Source organism: Macaca nemestrina, chromosome 3 (assembly GCF_043159975.1).
Source record: "Macaca nemestrina isolate mMacNem1 chromosome 3, mMacNem.hap1, whole genome shotgun sequence".
In the NCBI taxonomy this organism is placed as follows: domain Eukaryota; kingdom Metazoa; phylum Chordata; class Mammalia; order Primates; family Cercopithecidae; genus Macaca; species Macaca nemestrina.
In genome coordinates this window covers 118,442,970-118,456,861 of record NC_092127.1, presented here as the reverse complement: position 1 = coordinate 118,456,861, position 13,892 = coordinate 118,442,970, and the positions used below count along the sequence as shown (strand labels likewise).

The window sequence follows — 13,892 nt, the reverse complement described above, 5'->3', positions numbered from 1 at the left end:
AACAGACAAACAGAAACACTGGAGAATGATCGGCTTACAAACTCACCACAGTGCATACTCCTAATGAAATAATGATTCTAGATAACAATTAGTCGTGACTAGTAAAGCCATTAGGTGAAATTTAATTGGGAAATGGATGAAACATACTGGATAGCCAGAAGTGGAGTAAGCCTCTCTGATTAGAACTTACAACCCTGGTTAGGCCAGTGCAATGGCTCACACCTTTAATCCCAGCAATTTGGGAGGTCAGGGCAGGAGGGTTGCTTGAGCCCAGGAGTTAGAGACCAGCCTGGACAACATAATAAGATCTTGTCTCTGCAAAAAATTAAAAAGTTAAAAATTAACAGAACATGATGGTGTGTCCCTGTAATCCCAGCTACATGGGAGGCTGAGGCAGGGAATTGCTTGAGCCCAGGAGGTCGAGGCCACAGGGAGCTGTGTTCACACCACTGCACTACAGCCTTGGTGAGAGAGTGAGGCCCTATCTGAAAACAACCCCTCTCCCCACCTGCCAAACAAAACAACAGCAACAACAAAAATCCTCTAGGTAGAAACAAAAACAATTATCTGAAGACTTTCAAAAGTAAACAGTAATAGACAAACTGAGAAGGGAAGTGAAAACCTGTATAGCTTGTATAGTGCTTAGCTTACCATTTTTTTTCTTTTTGTTATCCAGCTTTAACCAAATGGTAAGCTGGGTTGTAGAAGTACATACCGAGTGCAGCAGTTAGCAAAAACTCCAAGAGAAACCCTGTATTTCTAGTCATAGGACAAGGAAAGGTCTCCCCTTTTTTCCCCTCTCCCAGCCCTGTCTTGAGACCATCTCCATTTGTAAAATTGCATTGCCATAGTGGTACATGCACTTAAAATCCCAAAAAGAAAGCCATCTCTCTGGCCAGAGGAATTGGGAAAGAGAACTCTGGAAGCTGGAGCATGCTTTGGAAATCTGAGAGAGAAGAGAAATAATATGGGAGGAGATTCCCTAATTGTGTGTATGAACGCACAAAGGTCCTACCACATTCATGAGCTACATGTACATGGAACAGAGCCAAAGAAACATAGCAAAGACCTAGAGAGCTGAACTACGTCATAAACCACTGCTCAAATCCCAGAGTTGCCCCTGAGAGATGCATGCGGAGGATATATTCAAGCAGCATAGTGAAGGCTTTGAAAACTGAAGAAATGATCGGTACTGTGGCCTGTTAGGAACAGGCATAGTGAAGGCTTTGAAAACTGAAGAAATGATTAGTACTGTGGCCTGTTAGGAACCAGGTCGCATAGCAGGAGGTAAGTGACTGGTGAATGAGCGTTAACGCCTGAGCTCCACCTCCTGTCATATCAGTAGCAGCATTAGATTCTCATAGGAGCGTGAACCCTGCAGTGAACTGTGAGTGCAAGGGATCTAGGTTGTATGCTCCTTATAAGAATCTTACTTAACAAGCCTGATGATCTGAGGTGGAACAGTTTTGTCCAGAAACCATCCCCGCTGTCCATAGAAAAAGTGTATTGCATGAAACCAGTCCCTGGTGCTAAAAAGGTTGAGGACTGCTGCTTTAGAGGATGTTAATAGAACCTAGAATCTCATAACTTAATATCTGGAATGTCCAGGATATAATCCAAAATTACTTGACACACAAAGAAACAGTAAAATCTGACCATTTTTAAAGGGAAAAGAACATAAGCAGATGACAACTCTGAGATGATGCAGATGATGGAATTATCAGAAAAAAGCCTTAAAGTACTCATGCTCATGAGGTAAAAGTGAACACTTCTGAAATGAGTGGGAAAATAGTTCTCTGAAAAATAAAAACCATATGAAATAATCAAATGGAAAATTCAGAGCCGAAAAATACAATATATGAAATACAGATGTACTGCATGGGCTCAATAACCGAATGGAGATGACAGAAGAGTCAGTGAGCCTAAAGATGAATCAGTAGAAATCTCATCAGATCTTGTGTCTTCTGTATCAAGAGTATATATGTCTGTTCTATAATACACTTGTTATGTCCATGTTGGATTCTGTGAAACCTGGTCACAGGCCTTCTGGCTGGTGGATTCTTGTACTATCTACATGTCCTCATTTATCCTATATTTACGTGATGCACTTACGTGACCTACTTACGTGATGCAAAGACCTGTGCAGTTTGAGCCCCATTTCCCCTGCCACTCCACAGATTGAGATACCATCTTGGCCTGCCATTTTCCCAGACCTTGTCATTTTAGGGTAAGGATCAAACAGTCAGTGGGTTAAAATAATAATAATAAGGAACTAAACAGATCAATTTTTTAAATTTGAATGCTTTGAAAGTAAATAGGGACAGAAAGATAAGCAGAAACAGGTAACATGTATAAATTATATATTGCAAAACCTTCTAGTTCAAAGGGAGTACATTTTTTCCTAAACATAAACTTAGATATTATGGTTATTTTAGTGAGGAAGACATGCTTTATGGTAGTTTTTTTTCCCTGAATTATCTGTAGTTCAGGATGCATCTAAACTTCTTTGAAATACTTTTCAGATGATTTTGCATTTGCTTGGCCTACTTTGCTACACAAAAGCAACTGGCAGTTTACCCGAGTTTTAATAAGTCAAAACAACTATCTTTTCAGTGAAAGGATTACTGCACAAAGAGGAATACTTGTGGCCTTGAAATTTGATGCATTTTTTGGTGGTGTTTTAAGTGGCTCTGGTGACCTCATAGATGTAGTGCATAATACGTCAAACATTGTCTTTATATTTATACGTATTAGTTGTAATTAAATATCTCATGAGTTAGCTCTAAGCCTAGTATTGTCATACTACTACTTAATAATACTACTACTAGGGACTAAGAGGTCCCTAGAGGATTTATAGTACTAATGAAATTCTGTACTTTTTTTAGGTTGATAAAATTCTGTATCTCTCTTTTTTTTTTTCTGGAGATCCATCTCAGAAATCTACATACACTTGCCCTGTTAAAAAATAGACTTCTACAATAAACATACGTGTGCATCTGTCTTTATAGCAGCAAGATTTATAATCCTTTGGGTATATACCCAGTAATGGGATCGCTGGGTCATATGGTACATCTAGTTCTAGATCCTTGAGGAATCGCCATACTGTTTTCCATAATGGTTGAACTAGTTTACAATCCCACCAACAGTGTAAAAGTGTTCCTGTTTCTCCAAATCCTCTCCAGCACCTGTTGTTTCCTGACTTTTTAAAGACTTGGAATCAACCCAAATGTCCATCAGTGACAGACTGGATTAAGAAAATGTGGCACTTATACACCATGGAATACTATGCAGCTATAAAAAAAGATGAGTTTGTGTCCTTTGTAGGGACATGGATGCAGCTGGAAACCATCATTCTTAGCAAACTATCACAAGAACAGAAAACCAAACACCGCATGTTCTCACTCATAGGTGGGAACTGAACAATGAGATCACTTGGACTCGGGAAGGGGAACATCACACACCGGGGCCTATCATGGGGAGGGGGGAGGGGGGAGGGATGGCATTGGGAGTTATACCTGATGTAAATGACGAGTTGATGGGTGCTGACGAGTTGATGGGTGCAGCACAGCAACATGGCACAAGTATACATATGTAACAAACCTGCACGTTATGCACATGTACCCTAGAACTTAAAGTATAATAATAATAATAAATAAATTTAAAAAAAATAGACTTCTACAAAGTCTGGGGTTTAATTCATCTTTTTTGGACATCTGTTTAGTGCATATAAATTATATCATATTTGTTTATGGTGTAACAATTTTCCAAAAGGGGAAATATGCCGTAGTGTTCATTTGGACATTGACAGATTTTTCCGTTCAGAAGAATATGCTTAGAGCCTGTTGCTACCATATAGCAATAAAGTTAAAATAGTTACAGTTGAACTCATGCAGCCTGAATTGTCATACACATTATTTTCCAATTCCCTTTAAGAAATATGAAAGGATAAGATAGTTTAGAAGTTAGGAACTACTGGCATAGTACTGTAGTCTTTTATCTGTTAATAGATCAGATTATCCTTTGATGTTTCATCTTTTCCCCCCAAAAAATTTGATTTTGTCTTTGCCAAACAGAGACTTCTTGGTCCATGGTACATGGTAGGCAGAATACTGACCCTTCAGAGAGATTCATATCCTGATTCCTGGAATCTGCCACTATGTTAGGGTACGTGGCAAGGAATAATTAAGGTTGCTAATCAGTTAACCATAAAATATGGAGGTTATCTTAGATTATCTGTGTGGGCTTAATGTAATAAGGGAAGAAAGAGGCGGAAGAAATGGCAGCCTGAGAAGGACTTGGCCTCCTGCTGGTTTGAAGATGGGGTAGAGGGAACTATGAGCTAAAGAATATGGGTGGCTTCTAAAGCTTGAAAAGGCAAGGAAACATTTTCTGCTAGAGCTTCCAGGAGGGAATTCAGCCCTGCCAACACGTTGATTTTAGCCCAGTGAGACCTGTATTGGGCTCTCACCCACAGAACTGTAAGATAGTAAGTTTGTGTTGTTTTAATCCATTAACTTTGTGATAATTTTTAGAGAGGCCATAGGAAACACATAGTACCTCTTCAGTTTTTCACTAATAACATAAAGTTTATATTGTGATTAGTTGAATCCTGATGTGAATGACAATATGATTTTCTGTGAAGGTCAGTTCCAGTTTATTGTATTAAGACATTTATGTTGATAATATGTTGGGTACTGATGGACAAACCTTTGTTTTACGTAGAGGTCTTTATTTTCTACTATCTAGGAATGGTGACGTGATTCCTTATTATTGTAGCTGGAGAATAAGGAGTCTGTGTACAGTAAGGTAGAATGGGAAATGAGGAAGGAGAAATATACTAAAGCTAGAAAGGAAAATTGGTGTCTTGGAATGTGATAAATAATCTTCAGAAGCCTTGGAGCCCTGAACAAGTTTTTCATTATTTGCGTTATATGTGTTTGTGTTAGTAAATACTGTAAATCAGAGTTTTAAAAAGTTTTTATAGTCAGCACAACTTGAACTATATTAGAGTGGTAAGCAATCATCACATTTTGCCACAGAATAGCTTATCAATATGATAAGTGTATAAAGGACTCAGTGGTAAGGAAGGCTAGAGTTTAGAGAAACATGAAAAAGAATGAAGCATTTCTCATAGAAGATAATTAACAACCTAACCAATCATTGACTGTCACTATATTTAGTCTTCCCTATCATATCAAATAAACTTGCTTTACTCCCTTGTGCCTTTACTAGGAAGAGAAACTGAGGGTCCAACAAAGATTATGAGCTGACACAGTCTTTTTTTTTTTTTTTTTTTTTTTTTAAAGACCAAGCATAAATAAGTTAGAGCTATATTGTCAGTGTTTTTTTTTTTTTTTTGAGATGGCCTCTCACTCTGTCGCCCAGGATGAAGTGCGGTGGAGCAATCTTGGCTCACTGCAACCTCTGCCTCCTGGGTTCAAGCAGTTCTCCTGCCTCAGCCTCCCAAGTAGCTGGGATTACAGGCGCCTGCTACCACGCCCGGCTAATTTTTGTATTTTTAGTAGAGACGGGGTTTCACCATGTTGGCCAGGCTGGTCTTGAGCTCCTGACCTCAGGTGATCCACCCGCCTCAACCTCCTAAAGGGCTGGGATTACAGGTGTGAGCCACTGCGCCCAGCAGTTTTTTTTTTTTTTTTTTTTTTTTGCTTGTGTTTGTTTTTTGCATCAAGTGGATCACATGCTATCCCAGTTTGTGAGAGAGAGGGGTTAGGTGCTTAAAATTGAGGATACAGAGGGTCTTTTGGTTATTAGTAATGGTTAATCTTTTGGTTATTAGAATTCTGGGGTAACACTAGCAGAATGAGTGGGGGGTGGGGTGGAACAAAAAATTGTTGCAGAAGAGATCAAGGAACTGACTGGCCAGTTTGGGGGGATCATTTTGTGTACACTGAAATTCAAAAGAGGTATTGGAGATGGTAGTACCCTTCGTGGAGTGAAGGGGCTTATCCTGGGGTTTGTGAATGACAAATGACAATGAGTTACAAGGAAGTTCACCCCGCCACCAGGGCTTGGTCATCTGAGATATGGGAGAAAAAACATATTTTCTCTCACATGGGAGAGAAAAGCCATTGTTTGAAAGGGCTGGAGCTAGAGCAGAACTCCTAGAGGGGGAGAGAGGTTACAGTTGGTACAAGAAAAGTGAAGAGTGTACAACAACAATACTGAGGAAATAGGATATTTTAACGACGATACATACCATGAGTTCCAGAAGACACAGCAAAAAGATTTTGGGAATTGGGGGTGGAAGAGAAAAGGGGTCAGTGTAGAGACATACAGAGTATACAGGGATGAAAGTATATAGGGATGGCGAGCCTTGGGAGTCTTGGGCATTTCTTGGTGACTGATGTTAATGGGATTTGCTTTGATGATCTCCTATTCAGGTTGCTGTAAATATTGAAAGGGAGGTGTTGGTGAGAGCCAGGTTTATCGAGAGAAACCAGATTCTGTATAGATTTCTGTTGCTACCATACAAATTACCACAAACTTAATATGCAAATTTATTGTTTTATGGTTCTACAGCTCAGAAGGCCAACACAAATCTCACTGGCCTGAACTCAAGGTGTCAGCAGGGCTGCCTTTCTCTCTGGAGGCTTCAGGAGAAAATCTGTTTCCTTGTTTTTTCCAGCTTGTAGAGTCTACCTGAATTCCTTGGCTTGTGGCCACCTTCTTTCACTTTCAAAGCCAGCAACTTTTCATCTTTTTAAAAGAATTATTATTTCAATAGGTTTTGGGGGAATAGGGTGTGTTTGGTTACATGGATAAGTTCTTTAGTGGTGATTTCTGAGATTTTGGTGCACCCATCACTTGAGCACTATTCCCAATGTATAGTCTTTTATCCCTCGTCCCCCCTCCCACCGTTCCCCCCGAGTCCTATAGTCCATTGTATCATTCTTATGCCTTTAACTTGGCATCTTTTTGACCCTTCTTTCTGGTATATCAAACCACAGCTAGGAAAGGTCCTTCCCTCTTAAGAACTCACTTATTTTGGACCCCACTAGGATAATGCAGGATAATCTCCACATCTCAAGATCCTTACCCTTAATCACATCTGCAGGGTCTTTTTTTGCCATGTGAGGTAACATCTTCATAGGGTCCAGGGAGGAGGGAATGGACATTCCTCAGAGGCTGTTGTTCTGCCTACCACAGGGCTCCCTCTTTCTTCCTGCTGGTGTTAGGATGAAGGCCAGGTGTAGAGTGGTATAGCTTCAGGTTTATGGTACCTGATTACCATGTGAAATTCATTCTGAGGCTTGCGCTCTCCCTCCACCTTTAGGTTTTCTGTGGGTCTTACTTGAGGCTGAGGACAGATGTAGGCCTCAGTCTTATCTCTGAAAAGGGGATAAGGTGCTCCTATACTCTCTGGGCAAGATCAGTCTATTACATGAATACAAAGCTCAGACATTACTTGAAATATATATATTAGGGGCTGGGCGTGGTGGCTCACGCCTGTAATCCCAGCACTTTGGGAGGCTGAGGCAGAGGTGGGCAGATCACAAGGTCAGGAGATTGAGACCATCCTGGCTAACAGGGTGAAACCCCGTCTCTACTAAAAATAGAAAAAATTAGCTGGGCATGGTGGTGGGCACCTGTAGTCCCAGCTACTCGGCAGACTGAGGCAGGAGAATGGCGTGAACCAGGAAGGCAGAGCTTACAGCGACCCGAGATTGCACCACTGCACTCCAGCCTAGGTGACAGAGCAAGACTTCGTCTCAAAAAAAAATATATATATGTTTTTATAATATATATTATATATATATTAGTCGAATCATTGGAATAGTATTGTTCTACTTAGAGAACTGTGTTAATTTATTAGTTTTTGTGTATTTAATGAGGTTTAGTGAATATCTCACATCTTGACATTCAGCAGGCTAGAGTTATAGTATCAGTTGATGTTTGTCTTGTTAACAGGTGCAGCACATCAACATGGCACATGTAAACATACGTAACAAACCTGCACGTTGTGCATATGTACCCTAGAACTTAAAGTATTATAATAAAATTAAAAATAATTTTTAAAAAAGTAGAATTAACCACCCACCCCCCCAAAATGGTTTGGGATGTGATTGTTATTCTTACAGGTCAGTTTTCAAATTTGAATTGATCGTAGAGATAGCTGTAAAACCAAATATGTGTTTTATTTTGCCAGTACCTTATATTGGTTGTAGAGTTGGCTAATACTTTCAGTATTGAATAAATTGAGAACTACTGTTTAATTTCATTTTTTCCTCATACATTAAACAATGAATCGAAAAAGTATTAAATATTTGGGCCTTTCTTTGCAAGTTGAAATAGTTCTTCTCTTAAAATAATTATCATTTCATTTATAATACAAAATCAGTAATCCGCAGAAGCAAGTTAGAATTTTTCATAAATGGTAATAAACGTAGTTAAGGTTTGTTGCTTGGGTTTTGTATTATACCAGTCAATTAAATTTCAGCACTACTTTTTTTTTTTTTTTTTTTTTTTGAGACGGAGTCTTGCTCTGTGCCCCAGGCTGGAGTGCAGTGGCGCGATCTCGGCTCACTGCAAGCTCCGCCCCCCCGGGTTCACACCATTCTCCTGCCTCAGCCTCCCGAGTAGCTGGGACTACAGGCGCCCGCCACCTCACCCGGCTAATTTTCTTGTATTTTTAGTAGAGACGGGGTTTCACCGTGTTAGCCAGGATGGTCTCCATCTCCTGACCTCGTGATCCGCCCGTCTCGGCCTCCCAAAGTGCTGGGATTACAGGCTTGAGCCACCGCGCCCGGCCTGTACTACTTTTAATTAACGTTAATAGATCCGTCAGTTCCCGAAATACCTGCGGTATGAGAATTAACACATCTGAATTCCAAAGTAGGTCAGTGGGTCAGTAGGTTATTAGGTTAGGGAAAAACTGTAGTTTTAATTTTTAAAATTCAAATTCCTGAGTTAGCCATTTTTAATTAATAATTTAAAAATTATTAACTAGATGAAACTTTTTTTTCTTTAAATGACTAGAACATAGAAAAATAGTCTCTTAATTAAGTTTTTGTTCTCTGGAATAGATAACAGGTTGTGTTTTATCTTATTAGCCTCCTCATGTATAGCTAGGCCTTAGTATTGTACAGTTAAAAGAAAAAGAAAAAAAATGCAGCACTTAAGTTTTCTGATTATAAAAGTAATGCATGTTCATGGGAGAAATTTTAGAAAGTACTAAAGAAGGAACAAAAAAACACCATCCATAAACTACCTAGGAGCAATTACAGTTGATACTTTTGGTATATTCAGGTTTATGTCTGATATCTTTTCATGCCACTGTTAATGCAGTTAGACATTCAAATTTGTTCTAACTTTACTGTCTTTATTTCATTTTTTATTTTTTTGGAGACAGAATCTCGCTCTGTCACCCAGGCCAGAGTGCAGTGGCGCTATCTCAGCTCACTGCAACCTCGGCTTCCTGGGTTCAAGCGATTCTCCTGCCTCACCCTCCCGAGTAACTGGGATTACAGGTGTGTGCCACCATGCCCAGCTAATTTTTGTGTTTGTAGTAGAGATAGGGTTTCACCATATTAGCCAGGCTGGTCCACCCTGACCTCAAGTGATCTACCCGCCTCGGCCTCCCAAAGTGCTAGGATTACAGGCGTGAGCCACTGTGACTGGCCTAGCTTTATTATTTTTAATAATATCTCAATGAATATAAAAGTTTAGAGGCATCTTTGATTATTTTCTTATTTCTCAAAGTGAAATTACTGGGTCAAGGGCATAATTTTCAAACCAATTTGTTTTTTAAGAAAGAGAAATTCTTCCTTTTCCTGGTTTATAAATTCCTTCTATTCCTAGTTTGTTGAATGGTGTTTTTTAAAAATCATGAATAGGCATTGGAGTTTGCTAAATGCTTTTTCTGCATCAGTTGAGATCCCTAATATGATTTTTATCCTTTATTTTGTTAATGTGGTATGTAGCACATGGATTGGTTTTATTAATATATGTTGAACCTTGTTCAAATCCCAGGGATAAATACCACTTGGTCATGTTGAATAATCCTTTTAATTTACTATTGCGTTTGGATTGCTAGTATGTTGTTGATAATTTTTCATCAATATTAATCAGAAATATTGTCTGTAGTTTTTTTCTTATGGTGTCTTTGGCTTTGATATCAGCATAATGCTGGCTTCATAAAGAGTTTGAAAGTGTTCCCTTTTCAGTTTGTTGGAAGCATTTGAGGGGGATTGGTATTCATTCTTTCACTGTTTGGTAGAATTCTTCAGTGAAGTTGTGTATATGGTCCTGGGCTTTTCTTTGTTGGAAAGTTTTTGATTCAATATAATTACAAGTTATACATGTCTGCTCAGATTTTTTTTTTTTTATTTTATCATTCTGACTTTATTATCATTGATTAATTTGTCTATTCTTAAAAAAACTCTGTACTCTCTTGTAAAGTCATCTGTGCTGTTGCATGTAGTCTTCTCTTTGTTGTGTAGCATTCCATTATGTGAATACCACATTTTGTTTATCTGTTGTACTGTCAATGAAATCTGGGTTGTTTCTAGTTTTAGACCGTTACGAATAAAGGTGCTGTGAACTCTGTTCAGATTTCTATTCATGATTCAGCCTTGGTGGTAGATGGCATATTTCTGGGAATTTACCCATTTTTTCTAGGTTATCCAATTTGTTGGTGTATATTTATTGAGTTGTCTAAAAAAAAAAATGCCTTTTTATTTCTGTGACATCAGTTGTAATTTCTCCCCTTATTTCTGATTTTGAGTCTTCTCTTATTCCTAGTGTAGCTAAAGGTTTGTCAATTTTGTTAGTCTTTTCAAAGAAACAACTCTTAGGTTTTGTTTTGTTTTGTTGTTGTTTTTCCTATTCACTGTTTTATTTCTACTCCAATCATATTTCCTTCCTTCTGCTCTCTATGGGCTTTGTTCTTTTTCTAGTTCTTTGAGGTGTAAAGTTAGGTTGTTTGAGGTTTTTTTTTTTTTTTTTTTTTTTAAGCACACCTGCTGGCAGGAATCTTTCATTTTTAATGCAGGCATTGACTGAAATAAGATTCCCTGTCAGAACACTTTTGCTGCATCCCATACATTTTGGTATGTTGTGTTTTCGTTTGTCTCAAGATGTTTTCTGATTTCTCTTTTGATGTCTTCCTTGACTCTTTGGTTATTCAACAGTGTGTTTAAATTTCATCTGCTTATGAATTTTCTCGTTTTCCTTCTGATACTGATTTCTATTTTCATTTCACTGTGATCAGAGAAGATACTTAGTAATTCAACCTTAAATTTGTTAAAACTTGTTCTGTGACTTGTTAAGTGATCTGTCCTAGAGAATGTTCTCTGTGTACTTGAGAATAATGTGTATTCTGCTGTTACTGTGTGGAATATTTTGTGTATGTCTGTTAGGTCCATTTGGTCTGTACAGTTGGCCTTCTGTATCTGAAGGTTCCACATCTGTGGATTCAACCAACTGTGGATAAAAATATTCAGAGAATAAAACCATTTACAAATAATAAAAATTAAAAAATATATAGTGTAACACCTATTTACATCGTATTTACATTGTATTATGCATTATAAGTAATCTAGAGATGATTTAAAGTATAGGGGAGGAGGCACATAGATTATATGCAAATACTACATCATTTTATATAAGGGACTTAAGCATCTGCAGATTTTGATGCTAATATTTGGTGGGGGGGTCCTGGAACCGGTCCATCTCAGATAATGAAGGATGACTGTACTGATACACTGTTTAAGTCGATGCTTTCCTTCTTGATTTCTCTTGGATTATCTGTCCATTATTGAAAGTGGGATATTGACATCTCCTGCTGCTATTGCATCTGCTATTGCTATTTCTCCCTTCGGTTCTATTGATGTTTGCTTAATATATTTGGGTCCTCTGATGTTGGGTATGTATATATTTATAATTGCTATATCTTCCTAATGAATTGACTCTTATTTGTCTCTTGTATTTGACTTAACATGTATTTTATCTAAGTATGGTCACTCATACTCTTTAGGCTGCCATTTGCATGGGATATATTTTTCCATTCTTTCACTTTCAGCTTCTGTTCTTAAATCTGAGGTCAATCTTGCAGACAACATGTAGTTGGATCTTTTTTTTTTAAATCTGTTCAGCCACTCTATGTATTTCAATTGAGGAGTTTAATCCATTTACGTTTAAAGTAGTTACTGATAGAGAAGGGCTTTCTTTCTTTCTTTCTTGTAGTGCTATTGTCCCTCTTTTCCTTTCCTCCTGTTTTTCTGTATGTTTCTTTTCTAATTTATTTTTTATTATTTATTTATTTATTTTAGTGTAGTTGTGCTTTGACTCCCTTTGCATTTTCTTGTGTGAATCCTCACATGTGATTACCATGGGGCTTATATATAAAAACACCTTACAGTTAAAACAGTCTATCCTAAGCTTATAACAATCTAACTTCAATTGCATATAAAAATTTAACTCTCTCACTCTCCCCTTGTTATTGATGTCACAATTTTATCCTTTTATATCGTATACTCATTAATGTTTTCATAGTTACAGTTTTTTAATACTTTTACATTTTAACTTCCGTACCGGAATTAAGTGGTTGTTTTAGTTTATACATGATGTTTTAAGTTATTTTGTTTTCTTTTAGAAATAATTTATAGAATTTAAAATTGGTTATATACATTTTTGTGACGGTTCTAAATTTTATGTTTAAAAATCATTTTAAAACCCTTTTAATGATAAACTTCTATGTAAGTTTAATAAATCTAACATTTTTTCTTGTTTAAACAGAATTCTGAGACTTACGGTTGGTCATATAGAACAGTACCTTGAACTTACAGTTTCCTGAAGAATCAGTTTAAAAGATCCAAAGAGTATAAAAGGTAAAGAAAGGTGCATCTTAGAATGCATCATAAAATGATATTTTTCCAGAAAAATAAAAGAAATCCATGAACTATTTTCACACACTAATTTAAGGAAAGTTTAATTTAAAAAAAATTTTGTGTGTGTTAATTTACCACCAAACGTAGTACCAGCTATGTTCCGATAATTACTTTAGATACTGGGGATTCAGTGATGAACAAGACAGAAGCTGTCCCTGCTGTTGTGAAAACTGCCTTCTAGAGGAAGACAAATAATACACAAGTGAGAAATTTGTGGTTTGTACTGTGCAGAGAATTAAAATGGATAGTGTCAGGTTGGGCACAGTGGCTTGTGCCTGTAATCTTAGCAGTTTGGGAGGCTAAGGTGGGAGGATTGCGTGAGCCTAGAAGTTTGATACCAGCCTGGGCAACATAGACCCCGTCTCCACCAAAAATTTAGAAATTAGCTGGGCATGATGACGTATGCCTGTGATCCCAGCTACTTGGGAGGCTGAGGCAGGAGGACTTGAGCCTAGGAAGTTGAGGCTACAGTGAGCTGTGGTTGCACCACTGCATTCCAGCCTGGGAGACAGAGTGAGACCTTGTCTTACACATACAAAAAAGGGATAATGTGGTAGAGAATGGTGACTGCTTTCATTAGGCAGTCAGAGATAGCCTATGTGAAAAAGGGGAATTTTAGTTGAGATCTGAATGGCAAAAGGAGCCAGCTGTGTGAAGATCTGAGAGAAGAGCTTTATAGGTAGTGAGAACAAGAAAGATAGTGAAATGTTTGAGGAACATAAAGAGCATAATGTGACTGGAATATAGTAAGTGATGGGGAGAGTATATGGAGATCAGGTTGGGGAAAAAAACCTGGGAGTCAAATGCCCATCAGTGATAGACTGGATTAAGAAAATGTGGCACATATACACCATGGAATACTATGCAGCCATAAAAAAGGATGCGTTCATGCCCTTTGTAGGGACATGGATGAAGCTGGAAACCATCATTCTTCACAAACTATCACAGGGACAGAAAACCAAGCACTGCATGTTCTCACTCATA

The 13,892-nt window shown here is 37.9% G+C and overlaps 1 protein-coding gene across 15 annotated transcripts in view; it reads left to right on the top strand.

Annotated features, from left to right (window-relative positions):
* LOC105463534 (clock circadian regulator) overlaps window positions 1–13,892 on the top strand; it is a 120,534-nt gene that overhangs the window by 45,125 nt on the left and 61,517 nt on the right. For 12 of the 15 annotated variants that reach the window (XM_011710685.3, XM_011710690.3, XM_071093368.1 and 9 more), the window contains one exon: window positions 12,757–12,848. The exons of the other annotated variants lie outside the window; for them this stretch is intronic. The gene's annotated coding sequence lies outside the window, so the exon portion shown is untranslated. The remainder of the gene's footprint in view (window positions 1–12,756; window positions 12,849–13,892) is intronic. 15 annotated transcript variants of the gene reach the window in all.